This window comes from Ambystoma mexicanum, chromosome 11 (assembly GCF_040938575.1).
Source record: "Ambystoma mexicanum isolate Mex_15411 chromosome 11, UKY_AmexF1_1, whole genome shotgun sequence".
In the NCBI taxonomy this organism is placed as follows: Eukaryota; Metazoa; Chordata; class Amphibia; order Caudata; family Ambystomatidae; genus Ambystoma; species Ambystoma mexicanum.
In genome coordinates, this window is record NC_090934.1 from 1025845523 (window position 1) to 1025857719 (window position 12197).

Below are 12197 nucleotides of genomic sequence, written 5' to 3' on the forward strand. Positions count from 1 at the left end.
CCCTATCCTAGGTGTCGTTAACTGCCCTGTACTTGTACTCTGCTGAATCTGCATGGGCGCATGCTGCGACTGCCCTTGTGGTGGAGCCACTGCTACCTGCTGTGTCTGTAAGCCTTGCTGCACTCTCGGCGCTTGATGCTGTTGCATCGTTTGATTCTGAGCAAATCCATCATTATACCGCTGCAAATATGCAGGCGGGTTTGAAATCCCCCATCTTGAAAATTGGTAGTTTTGCACAAACCCTTGACTTCTACACATGCGAGCAAAATGGCCTGTCATCCTGCATGTCCAACATAGGAGTGGCCTCCTAATCTGCCCATCCTGTATGTTCTGACCGTCATTCTGCATGTTTTGAATCCCACCTTGATTGTTCTGAAAACCTCCCCAATTATTCTGCCAATTTCCTTGATAATTCTGAAAACCTCTTCCTCGAAATCCACCGTTTTTATGGGAGGGCAAAAGGGGCACTTGCCCAGGGCACCCACCTTGGGGTGGGGGGCCCACAAGGCTAGCTGATCTGAAGAAGAAAGATTGCATTGTTCACCTGTCTTAAATAGCCCACATTGGGATATGTTATGGGGTGCTGCTGAGGCTCTAAACCCATTGCCCTTATGTTTAGGCACGTGCATTCTGCCTTGATCACATCACGTATTGCTTTCTGTGTTCACTGTGGTATACATAGTTTGTGTGTTCTTTATGGCACAACTCTGTAGCATTCTTTCCTTCCTGTGGGAATTATGTTGATCATGTGCAATATGCAATGGTGAAATACATATTGAATAAATTGAGTGCCACAATGGTTCAGAAGTTAGCTCAGTGTGTGAATCACCCATTGCAGAGATATGTGTTCATATGCAAAACTAGAATATCGCATTCCAGCAAGTCTGGCTGAGCCTTTCCTATGTCTGAAGTTTGTAAACCTGCCTGCATATATACTTGGTTTTGCAGAACAACATCTGCTATGATCAGCAATGTACCTGTACTAAATAGGGGTTGCTATAAAAACTAACATATCCGTATGGTGAAGGTCTAGAAATTGGTTTGTCAGATGGGGTGTTGTAAAACTTAGGCAATCGCCTCCAACGATGGCATAAACTGTTAGTCCAACAGGTGAATAAGTATCCAAATTCAAGACTATGGAACGACAGCGTTCATGTTTGTATCCTGGATTTGCCAGCAGACGATACAGCAATCCTGGTCAAATCATCTAATATATTTTAAATGACTGTGCTGTCTTCTGTGAGGTTTGCCTTCTTGCATGTTGCTGGTATCATTTAGCCGATTACTTGATCTTTCTTTTTATGTAGGACATTTGGGTGGGAGGGTTGGTAGACAGAAGAGAGCGGACCAGATGTTGCAGGCCTCAGACAAGCATATTTTAAGGTCTGCTTGTTTGACACAAAAAACAGTTTGCTGTTTGGTAAAAGTCAAAGGTTTGTATGCACGTTTATAAATAAAAATGTCACAAGCCAATGTTTTGGAAGCATTTCAAGCTTTAAAATACAAAAGACACATCCAGATTAAATGTATTAAATCACATTAATTGGTATGCTGGGTCTTATTTATTTCCCCTAATGATGGAGAATATGAAGCTAGACTCATTCCCCTTTTACATAATACCCTTCTATAATATTTTGTTTTAAAAATGGCCATGTTTGGTAATGTGATTTGTGTACATTCCAAGATTGTTTTCGTCCATAGTAGGGACTGGAAAGAAAGTGTTTAAATGCAGAAATTTCAGAGTTGGCACAAATCCCAGCTTCACCCCTTCACCCCTTAACCAATGTGTGATCCTGGGCATCTAATTTAATTTGTATTGCCAAACTTCTCAATATTGCCAGTCCCTAAACCTTTCAAAATTGTCAACCCTTTCTGAGTGATTGCCTTCTCATGGTATGATCTTCATATAAGTCTTATTCATGGTTTCACTGTGTTACTAGTGAGCACATTTATATCACATACCACAGGCGTTTATTCCATTGATATCTAATGGCAACACTATTTGAACATTTCCCACTTCTAATCTCAGTCTGTCTGGATAAAGACACCTCCCTGCTAGCTTCTAATCTGCCTCCACTATCCATGCTACTGTATGTGTAGCTTTCTCCTTCCTTCCAATTGGTCTCCTCTGTCCATGCATGAGCACTTTTGCATTCTGTGAGGCAGCTAATGTGAGTTCTCTGTCTATTATGCGTTACATGTACCTTTTACGTACAGTCCTGCATTAATACTGCATCTACCTTCCTGGATGTTATTGATAAAAAGTATCCTGTGTGTACTAGAACAGTAACCCCTTTGTAGACTGCTAATGTTGGTCTTCAAATGCTACTTGTTTATCATTCTGATTAGAGCAAGAATGAAGAGGGCAAGGGGACTTAAAGGGAGTAAACATGCTTATTATGCTGCGAGACAGCATATCAACTTATAGGTTGTGAGTGCGACGAGTGGGGGGTGCAACCAGTATTCTTGATCCCTTAATTCCTTTGGTTTGGTGGAGGGGGGGCCCAAAGATGTCCGTGCCCCGGGCCCAAAAAGTGGTTAAAAAGGCCCTGAATCCACCCCTTCTGTGCGGAGTAAACCCATTATTATTCTGGTCAAACTGCCTCTGGTTATTCATCTGTGGCATACTTGTATTCTGCTGTGGATTCGGTCCATCTACACTCGTCAACATCGCCCCTTCAATTTCATATTTAGACAGCTTTTTCTGCACTAATTTTGCCTCTTCTCCTTTCCGGGCATCATCATTTTTGCAATTCTTCTCCTGCAAGAACCTGCAATGGAGTGCAATGGTCAGCTGAATCTCTGACCATGGTTTGGCTTCTATATCTACTAATTTCTTAAGCTGCTTCTGTACAGGTTCTGGTAGTCCCTGGCATAATATATGATAAAATACTGGTATAGATTTTGCGCATTTCCAAAGACGAAGATTCCTGAAAACGTTGAATATACATCAACGGATCATATCCGTCCTTCATCTTTTTCGTCATTATTGCTCCCATGTCGGATGTGTCTGGATATAATACTCTGAGTGCCTTCCAAACCGCCGCCCTACAGTTATTGAATGGTGCTCCATCATGAGCAGTGTTAAATATAGTCACACCAGGGTACCCTGTCCTCGTCCATACGTCGTCAGCTCTCTCACCAAGTATGGCGAGGAGCAGACCTTTAATATTCTCTATGGCTAATGTGTTTCCTCCCGTCATTTTCTCTAATTAATGTGTCCATTTCCCAGCGCCCGAACTTCAGCTTGGGAGCTTACACCTTAAATTATCCTTATCCATCTGGTGGCATGGTATATATTGTGGTCTGGCCCCTCCTTTTTCCAATAAGGGAAACTGCAAAGCCCCAAACTCATTCTCATCTCTCATCGTTTGTCTGTCCACCGCAGGGACAATATTCCCACATTGCCTTCTACCAGGTAGCGATCTTAGTCTACTCACATAAGGTGACAATTCTCCCCTTTCACTATGGAATTGCCCCTTGGGTCGATCTGACTGTGTCAGTAGTTCTGGTGCCCTGGTTACAGGTGCGTTTAAATCTGACCATCTGACATTCTCCTTGGAAAAGCCTCCCTCACGGCCACATACAGCTCTTCTTTCCTCCCCATGGAAGATATCTCTATCTTCGTCCAACATTTCCTGTGCCCAACTTGTGTAACTTCTCTCATCATCATTTCTGCTCAGTCAGTCTATCTAGAGACAACTCCTTTGGCCTCGTACTACATGAGGCTCCCTCTGTATCATACAACTGAGTACTCTCGAGTTGATTGTTTTTTCCCTTCCCCTTTAACTCTTTCTGGGCTTTCATTTCATGATATACTTCGCTTCCCCAATGCCCCTTGAGTCCAACTCGTCTTCTAGATTTACTCTAGACGGGCCTGGTAATGACTCGTAATCTGAAAAAAATTCCTCTATGTCCTCCCATGCTACTTCTGGCTCAGGATCTCTTATCTCCTTCTCCCGGTGATCGAGATCGTGTGCTCTCTGCCTTCTTTTAAATTCTATATCATCATCAAATTCTCGTTTCCTCGCTTCTTCTCTTACTCTGTCTTCCTCTTTTATCTTCATAACCCTTCTCTCATTTGCCCTGCGTCTCTCCTCATCCTTTCGCCTTTGTGTTCTTTTATCCCTTATTTTCTGTTCCTCTGCTTCTATTCTTTTTTGTTCTATCCTTTCCTGTTCATCAATGGCTCTCTGTCTATTATCGCGTTTTCTTTGTTCTTCTGTTCTCTCTTGTTTTCTCAACTGTTCTTCTTGATACAACTGCTCTTGTCTCTGCCTATCCTTTCCTTTTGCTCCTTCATCTTTCAATCGTTCCTCTCTTTCCTTATCTTTTTTGTCTTGTTTGTCTTGATTTTCCCGTTGTCTTACATCCTCAATGCTCTTACCATCGAGTTTTAATAAAATCTGACCACCCATCCATTCATTCTGTAAAAGCGCTATCTCATCAGGCTTGTCTCTTTCTCCTTTCCATCGTTTTATCTCTCTTCCTATATCTAGAGATGTACTTTCGTCACTGCTTTGCACAGGTGACTCATATGCCGGGTTACTATATCCTGTTGCTGCTTTAAGCCCCCTTAATGGATATAACCCATCGTCTTTCTTACTTTGGTCTCCGGTTTCAGCTAGGGCGGGAGGAGCAGAAGGCTCTTCACCCCCCTCTCTGCATATGTTAAGTATCCAATCTATAGGTCGTTCTTCATCCTTCTCTTGTTGATACATCTTCCAAAGCTCTAAACTAGCTAATCGCTTTTCTAGCTTCTTTCCGGTGTATGCTGCATGCGAATATGTCATCATATGCTGCAGGACTACCTTCGATAGCGAGCCTCCTTGTGGCCATAGCATAAACATTTTATCTGCGGTTCCCTTAACCCATTCCCCACTATACTGTTTAATCTTAGGGGCATGTTTCGGTAACTGCTTACAGAGATGCACAAGTGGAGTGATATCCTCCATTCTTAACTCGTCTACTCTTAGCTTTGTGTGGCACTTCATTTTTTTTTTTTTAACCAAGTTTATTTTGGATCGAAGGCATACAGGTAAATACAACATAACATTTGCCAACAATTATTATTTAGGTTCTTTGTCTCACTTGTGTTCATACCCTGCAGTTCGTGGAAGTTCCCTTAGCCTTCAAAGTTTTTCAATTTTCAACTTTTCCCCCCTGCTTTCCCCTTCCCTCCATCCCCCCTCCCCTTACTCACCCCTCTCACCACAACATTAACTACTACTTTACACTATAGAGTTCTGTAGATTTAAGATCTTTTGCTGACACTTGAGTCCCGGCGTCTTTACGTCTGGTAGGTCTCAGATGACATGCGTGTTTTTTAGTAGGCAGGGTTTGAAGAATGGGGCTTCTCTGTCCCGCACCTGTTCATGGAATGGGTTCCAGATATTTAAGAATTTTAGATATTTTCCAGTACTGAGCGCACATATCGTCCCCAAAGCCATTGCTCCCCAAACCTTGATCCACCACCATGCTGAGGTCGGGCCCTCTTTGTTTTTCCAGTTTTGTGCGAGGGTCATTCTTGCTGCTGATAACAGGTGAGTAATGAGAGTGGCTGTCGTTCCTGACATTGTGTATTTACTTTCTACGGGGACTCCTAGGAGAATTGTTTTCGGAGATCTCGGCAGTTCAAGCCCAGAAATGTCCTTTATATGGCTTAGTATTTCCTTCCAGTAGGCCACGGCTTTGGGGCGTGTCCACAACATATGGAATAGGTCTCCCTTCTCACTGCAGTTCCTCCAGCAGTTCCTCCAGCAGTTTGGTGAGTGTGACTTTGTGATTTTAGGAAAGCGGTTCGGGGACATATACCATCTGAGGCATAATTTGTAAGCTGATTGTTACACTTCAGGCTTCCCCGCGGGCATCCTTGCCGAATACAACTTCTTTACAGGCTCCTCTATGGTCCAGGTACAAGCTACCATGGCGTCTGTACAAACGTTGACGCATTCCAGGTCACCTGACACGTCTTGTACGTGGAAGACGTACAACAAGCCAAGCCACGCCCCTCTTACGACTATAAAACCACTGTCTTCCAAGGGGCTCGTTGCTGCTAATTAGCGTTACCAGCTACTCGCGGTTTCGTCCGTTTCCTCTTCGTGTCTTCCTACACAAATCCTTATCTGAACTCCTGGTTTTGACCCTTTGCCTGAATTTTGGATTGCCTCATCTCCTCATTCATTCCTGTCGTGCTCGTCTGGTTATTGGACTCGGAACGCTACTGGATATGCCTCTCTTCTGTGTCTTGCGGTTCTTTCCTGGTTACCGCTCTGCACTTCAATTTTTGCTGACTAATATCCGGGTCATCTCAATAGCTATTCAACTATACTCGTGTACTCAGGTACATACCTATGGTCTTCCATGGATATTGTCTTCTGTTGGATTCTGGGACATTGAGTGACTTTTCTGTGAGATTGCTATTAAGTGCATGTGAACGCCCTCCTGAACTGCACCAACCCGGCACTAGTGCGTCCCTCGTGCCGTTCGGGGTTACTTACCTATACTAACTTCCCTGTTTGTTATTTTCTCCTGTCGTTGTCTTTAGAATCCTGGACTCCTCTTACTCCATTTATCTTTACTCAGGTCAGTTGTTTATCAATTCTATAACTATAGTGGGAACCGATACTGATTTAGTTCAATTCCACTCATTTGTGTCATTCTTTGTAGATCATCCCGGGGAAACTCAACTCCACTCCAATATCTATCTAGGTAGTTGTCCAATTATTTCAACTGTTCTAATCACTTGTATAAATCAACACTGTCTAATATCTTGGTATTCTTTTGCAGCATTGGTATTGGCGGTGTGTGTTCTCCCCGCTCTTTTACTCAATTGACACCTCTGTCTGTTCTAACTGAAACAGCAGAGAGGTACATTGTGGAAAAGAGCCCCTCTTTGAGGAAGCCTGAGTATTGTACTCGGGGGAGCTGGGATGGAAGGCTGAATTCGGAATCTTATACCACCAACATCTCCAAGGTCAATTTTTCTGCATCTTCGACCATTTCGGAGTGGTGAGTAACACTGATTCCTTAATCGTGGTGCATTTGGAGGTGCCGTGTGCATGTGCCCATATTTGGTTCCCATTCCTCCTCTGTTAGTGGCTCTTGCATGTGTCTTTCCCAGTTGATTTTGTATGTGAGAATATCAGTCGATTGATCATTGGAGAACAGTCTGTAGAGTCTGGTGACCCCCTTCGCTGTGTTGCCTTCCTGCAGAGACAGTTCTAGGCCTGATGGCATTCTCGTGCCCGCTCTCTTCACCGTTTGGTGGGTTATCCAGTGCCTTATTTGTGCATATCTATAGCGTTCATTTTCTCCTATATTCAATTTCTGCTGACAGTCTGTGAAGAGTAATGGAGAGCCTTCTTTGTACATGTCTCTCAGGTACATGGTCTCAGCCCCTGACCATCCCGCCCAATACTTTCGTTGAAGACCTGGTGTGAAATCTGGGTTGTGCATCAGCGGCATATATGGGCCCATTCCGTTTGGGATGCGTTTCTTTTTCCGGGCTTTGTCCCAGCTTTCTAGTGACCATTTCGTCATTTCCAATAGTGTGGCCCTGCTCTCTCGGTTTTCTTCTTTCAGGCTCAAAAGGAATATTAGGGGGGCTAGTGAGGCTGATTGTTCGATTCTACACCATCCCTTGTGGTTCTCTGGTTTTGCCCACCTCAACATTGGTGCTAGTTGTGCTGCTAAGATGTATCTGTCCATTTCTGGAACTCCCAGGCTGCCCAGGAGTGGGGAGCACATTAGGATTTGTTGCTGGATCCTGGTTTTCTTACCGTGCCATATACATTTAAATATCGCGTTTTGCAACTCTCATATTTTAGCTGGCGGCATGAGCACCGGTAGTGAACTTATTACGTAAAGGAGATGAGGGAAGATTGTCATTTTGACAGCTGTGATGCGGGCAAACCATGACAGCTCCTGAGATTCCCATCTGAGCATGTCTTCCTGTAGATGTTTCCACAGCAGGATTATGTTTGCCTGATATAACTTGTGTGGTTCTCTAGTAAGGTGGATCCCTAAGTACTCAATTTTTCCCCCCACCCAGCTCATCCAGAATGTCCTCTCCCATATCTCAGTCATTTCTCTTTGCTGTTATGTTCATGGCTTTTGATTTGGAGAAGTTTATGGAGAACCCTGAGATCTGTCTGAATTCCTCCAGTTGGGCCATCACTCTGGGCATCGTGTTTTCTGGGTCTCCCATGAAGAGCCTAATGTCACCCGCGTACAGTGCTATTTTGTGGGTTTCCTTACCAATTGTCACTCTTCTGATGCTAACATCATGTCGGAACTGCATTGCGCATGGTTCCATCGCCATCGTGAAAATCAGAGGGGAGAGTGGACAGCCCTGTCGTGTGCCCCTTCTGATCTTCACGAACTCTGTGCTTTGTCCGTTGATCCTGAAACTTGTCGATGGGTGTTGGTAATTGGCGAGCACCATCTTGGTGAATTCTGGGCCACCGCCGAAGTGCTCCAAGATCAGTTTCAGATAGCACCGGTCCATGCTATCAAAAGCCAAGGTGGCATCCAGAGCTGCCACTGCAAACATCTGTCGTGTTCGTCGCCCTGCCACTATTACGTCTACTGCCCTTCTGACACTATCTTGTGTGTGCCGGTCAGTGATGAACCCCGCTTGGTCGTTGTGTATGATGTTCGGCAGGATTTTCATTAGGCGAATTGCTAGGATTTTCGTATAGATTTTTGCGTCAGTGTTCAGCAATGCTATGGGACGATAGCTTGCGCAGTTGTGGGGATATTTACCCAGCTTCAGGGGCAGTGTAGTTATAGACCTCCCCATATTGAGCGTGACCTTCCCCTCTTCTCTGATTGTATTACATAGTTTTGTCAATGGGCCGAGCAATTGGGTGCAGAACGTCTTGTAATAGCCGTTGCCAAGGCCATCTGGACCTGGAGTCTTTTTCGCTGGCAGTGCTGAAATGGCATCGCTGATCTCTTGTGCCGTCTTGGGGTTCCCAAGATTGGTTCTGTCTTGTTCAGCAATCTGGGGTAGCGGGAGCATGTTGATTTAGGTAAATTGGCGTTCTGGGTCAAGATTCTCGCTACTTAAGAGTTCCTCATGAAATCGCTTCTTTATTTCTTTTTTGTCGGGCTCTGCCGTGTGGGGTTTTCCATGGACGTCGTTTAGTTGTGCTATATAGTTCCGGATTTTTTGCTTTCTCAATTTCACCGCCAGGAAACAATTCGCCTTGCCCCCATGGATATAATAGGACTGTTTTGATTTTAGCAGTGACTGGGCGATCCGGCCCGCCGTATGATTCTCCAGTTGAGCTCTGATTTTCCAAAGCACTCTTAAGGATTTTCTCGAACAGTGGGCTTTGTGTTGGGCTTCGGGAGCTTTCAACTCTTATTCTAGATGGTTTGTCACCAATGCTCTTTCTCTGTAGTATGCTGCTGCCTGTGACATGAATTCTCCCCTGATCACTGCCTTTCCAGCATCCCATATTACCCCCCCAGTCTGTTTCCCCATTGTCGTTTTCTTTGAAGTAGTTGGTGATGGTTGCCTCCATATGGGCCCTTAGAACTATGTCCGTCAAGAGGATTTCATTTAACCTCCAGAGTCGTTTTGCACTGCTCCCTTCCATTCCCCAATCTATACACACCAACACTGGCGCTTGATCTGAGTGATATTCCACTCCTATATCTACTTCCAATATTGTTGTGGATACTAAGATGTCTATTCTGGAGTATCCAAGGTGGATGGCTGAGTAGTGGGTGTGCTCTCTCCTGTCTCCTTGGAAGAATCGCCAAGCTTCAATAACCCCTAATTCTCTGAAGAAGCGACCCAGGGCTTGTCTGTTTTTCTGATCAATTGTTGTGGGGGGGGAGTGTTTTAAAATAGCTAGGATTGTGTACAATTTCCCCTTTATCAACCCTTTGAGCCCCAAGTACCTGCCCTCTTTGTCTTTACGGATTTGTAGTTTTTTAAAGTTTAGCACCCTCCCAATTAGTATAGCTACTCCCCTTTTCGTCTCCCCACTTGAGGCATACATTTTTGTGGGAAGGCTCGATTGGCCATTCTCTTCTCGTCTTTCGGGAGGAGGTGTGTCTCCTATAGGAGCCCAATCGCCATCTGCAGTGTTTTCAGCCTGTCTAGTATCACCCAACGTTTTATTGGCGAGTTCAGTCCCTGTACATTCAGATACTTTACCTTTGACTCAGTCATTTTGTGTAGGGGAAGCTGCGCAGATTCGAGCTGGGAGTGAGGCGCGCCAGTGACTCTCACAATTACCTTTTCCTTTCCCTGGGTCTCTAGCTTGTTCTGTTGATGTGCCTCTTGGTTCCTTTGCTCTTCCCCCAACCGTCCAACTCTCCCTCTTCCTCCCCACTTCCCAGATGTGGTGTTCTTCTTCATCCGTGCAGGTTTTGTGTGTTTAGGTGTGTTGTAGTCCTCGGCCATTGTTCTAAGGTTCTACACTCTCTTGTTTGTTGCTTCTCCTAGCGTTCCTCTGTCGCTAGTTATTCCTGGCTCTGTTGCGGAACCTTGGATTTTCCTCTTTTCTTTGACTTTCGCTTTTTCTTGATTGACCATTCCCACGGCTTACTCGCTGTGTCAGGTGGATTGGGACATGGTCGCTCATTCGGACGATCCTGGTCTTCCTCTAGCTGTAGGATTGAACAGCCCTCCTCGCAGGTAGTGATTTTCTACTGCTTGCCCTCCCATGTAAAGGAGAGGCCGAATGGATGCGTCCACCTGTATCGTATCTGCTTTGCTTGAAGTACTTTTGTAATTGGCTGCATCATTCTTCCATTGCGGAGAGTAATCAATGCTAGATCTTGGTATAGTTGAATGTGAGAGCCGTTGATTGTGAGATCATTGTGGGATCTTGCTGCTCTCAGAATGTCATCTTTCTGGCAGTAGGACGTTACTGCTATTAGGACGTCTCTAGGCCTTGCTCCAGGGTCGTTCCGTTTTGGGCCAACTCTGTGTATCCGATCAAACCCAATTTGGTCTGACTGTGTGTCCGGGAGCATGCTACTGAAACATTGTTGCAGAATGTCTTTGAGGTCTCTATCCTGGATTGTTTCAGTCAGGCCTTTGACCCTGATGTTAGATCTTCTTTAACGGTTTTCAAGGTCCTCTGCCTTTAATTCCAAGTTGGTTGTTGCGTTAGCCTGCTGGTCTAGAAGGACGCTGTTCTGGTTAGATTCTTCTGCTACATTTGATAAGCCATTTTCACCGATATCTATTCTGCCTCACAGGTCCGCCATTTCTCTACTTACTTCCTGGATGGAAGATTTCAGTTCCTCCTTCATCTGTTCCAACTGGTTGTGGAATGTATTTGTGAGTCTGGCTTCCATCCCCTTCAAACAATTTAGGAGTTCCTCCTTGTCTGACGCCATAGTGTTTTGTGGTGATACCTCTGTGTGATTGGGTCGTTCCAGGGGAGGGGCAGGTGAGTCGCTCTCCATTCGTCATCTCTGACCCCGGCACTTTTCGAGTTGGCCCACCTGGGATTTAGCCTGTGTTCTCGTCTTTGACTGTCCAAGCCTCACCCTAGCCCCTGGCATCTGAGTTGCTCCTTTGGGAGCGGTCTGTGCCACTCAGAGACAGCGGTGCTATGTTCTTGGGCATCTAAGTAAGAGGGGGCTCTTTCCTTTGTGTTTCAGCTTTCTTCACTGCTTTCGTTTTGTCTCCTTCTTCAGGTTAAGTATTCGGGGACCAATTCTTCCTGCTTAGTCTGCCTAAGCACGTTGGTAATTCACTTGACTCTTCTTGTCGGGGCTCGAATGTTATGCTTAGCTGTCCACAACTTCATAGGGTAGGCACATCGGTTGGTGAGACCAGCCAATCCTCAGGTCACCTTTTACCAATATTGGTGATGTTTACGCTTGTTGGGGTAATCTTTGGTGTCTGGTTCCTTTTTAGCAAGCACTTTGTTTCCCCTTTCCTCTGTTACACAAACTCCTGTTTCTGATCCGTAGGGATGTTTGTCGTTGTGATTGCCAGCTTGATTCCTTTTCTCCCCTGCAGTATTGCAAACGCAGAGTAGTTCAGTGCCAGTGAATTGGATCTTTCAGTATGTGGTATTGTGGTGGAGGTCGCTAGATGCGGTGTGGTCACAGTCCGATTATACGCATTGGCTCAGTTGCGGCCCCGCGGATGGGCCGCCTTAACCCAGTACCCGACTGTTGAGTGGGGTCGGTTTGTGCCTTTTCAATGCTGCAAGCTA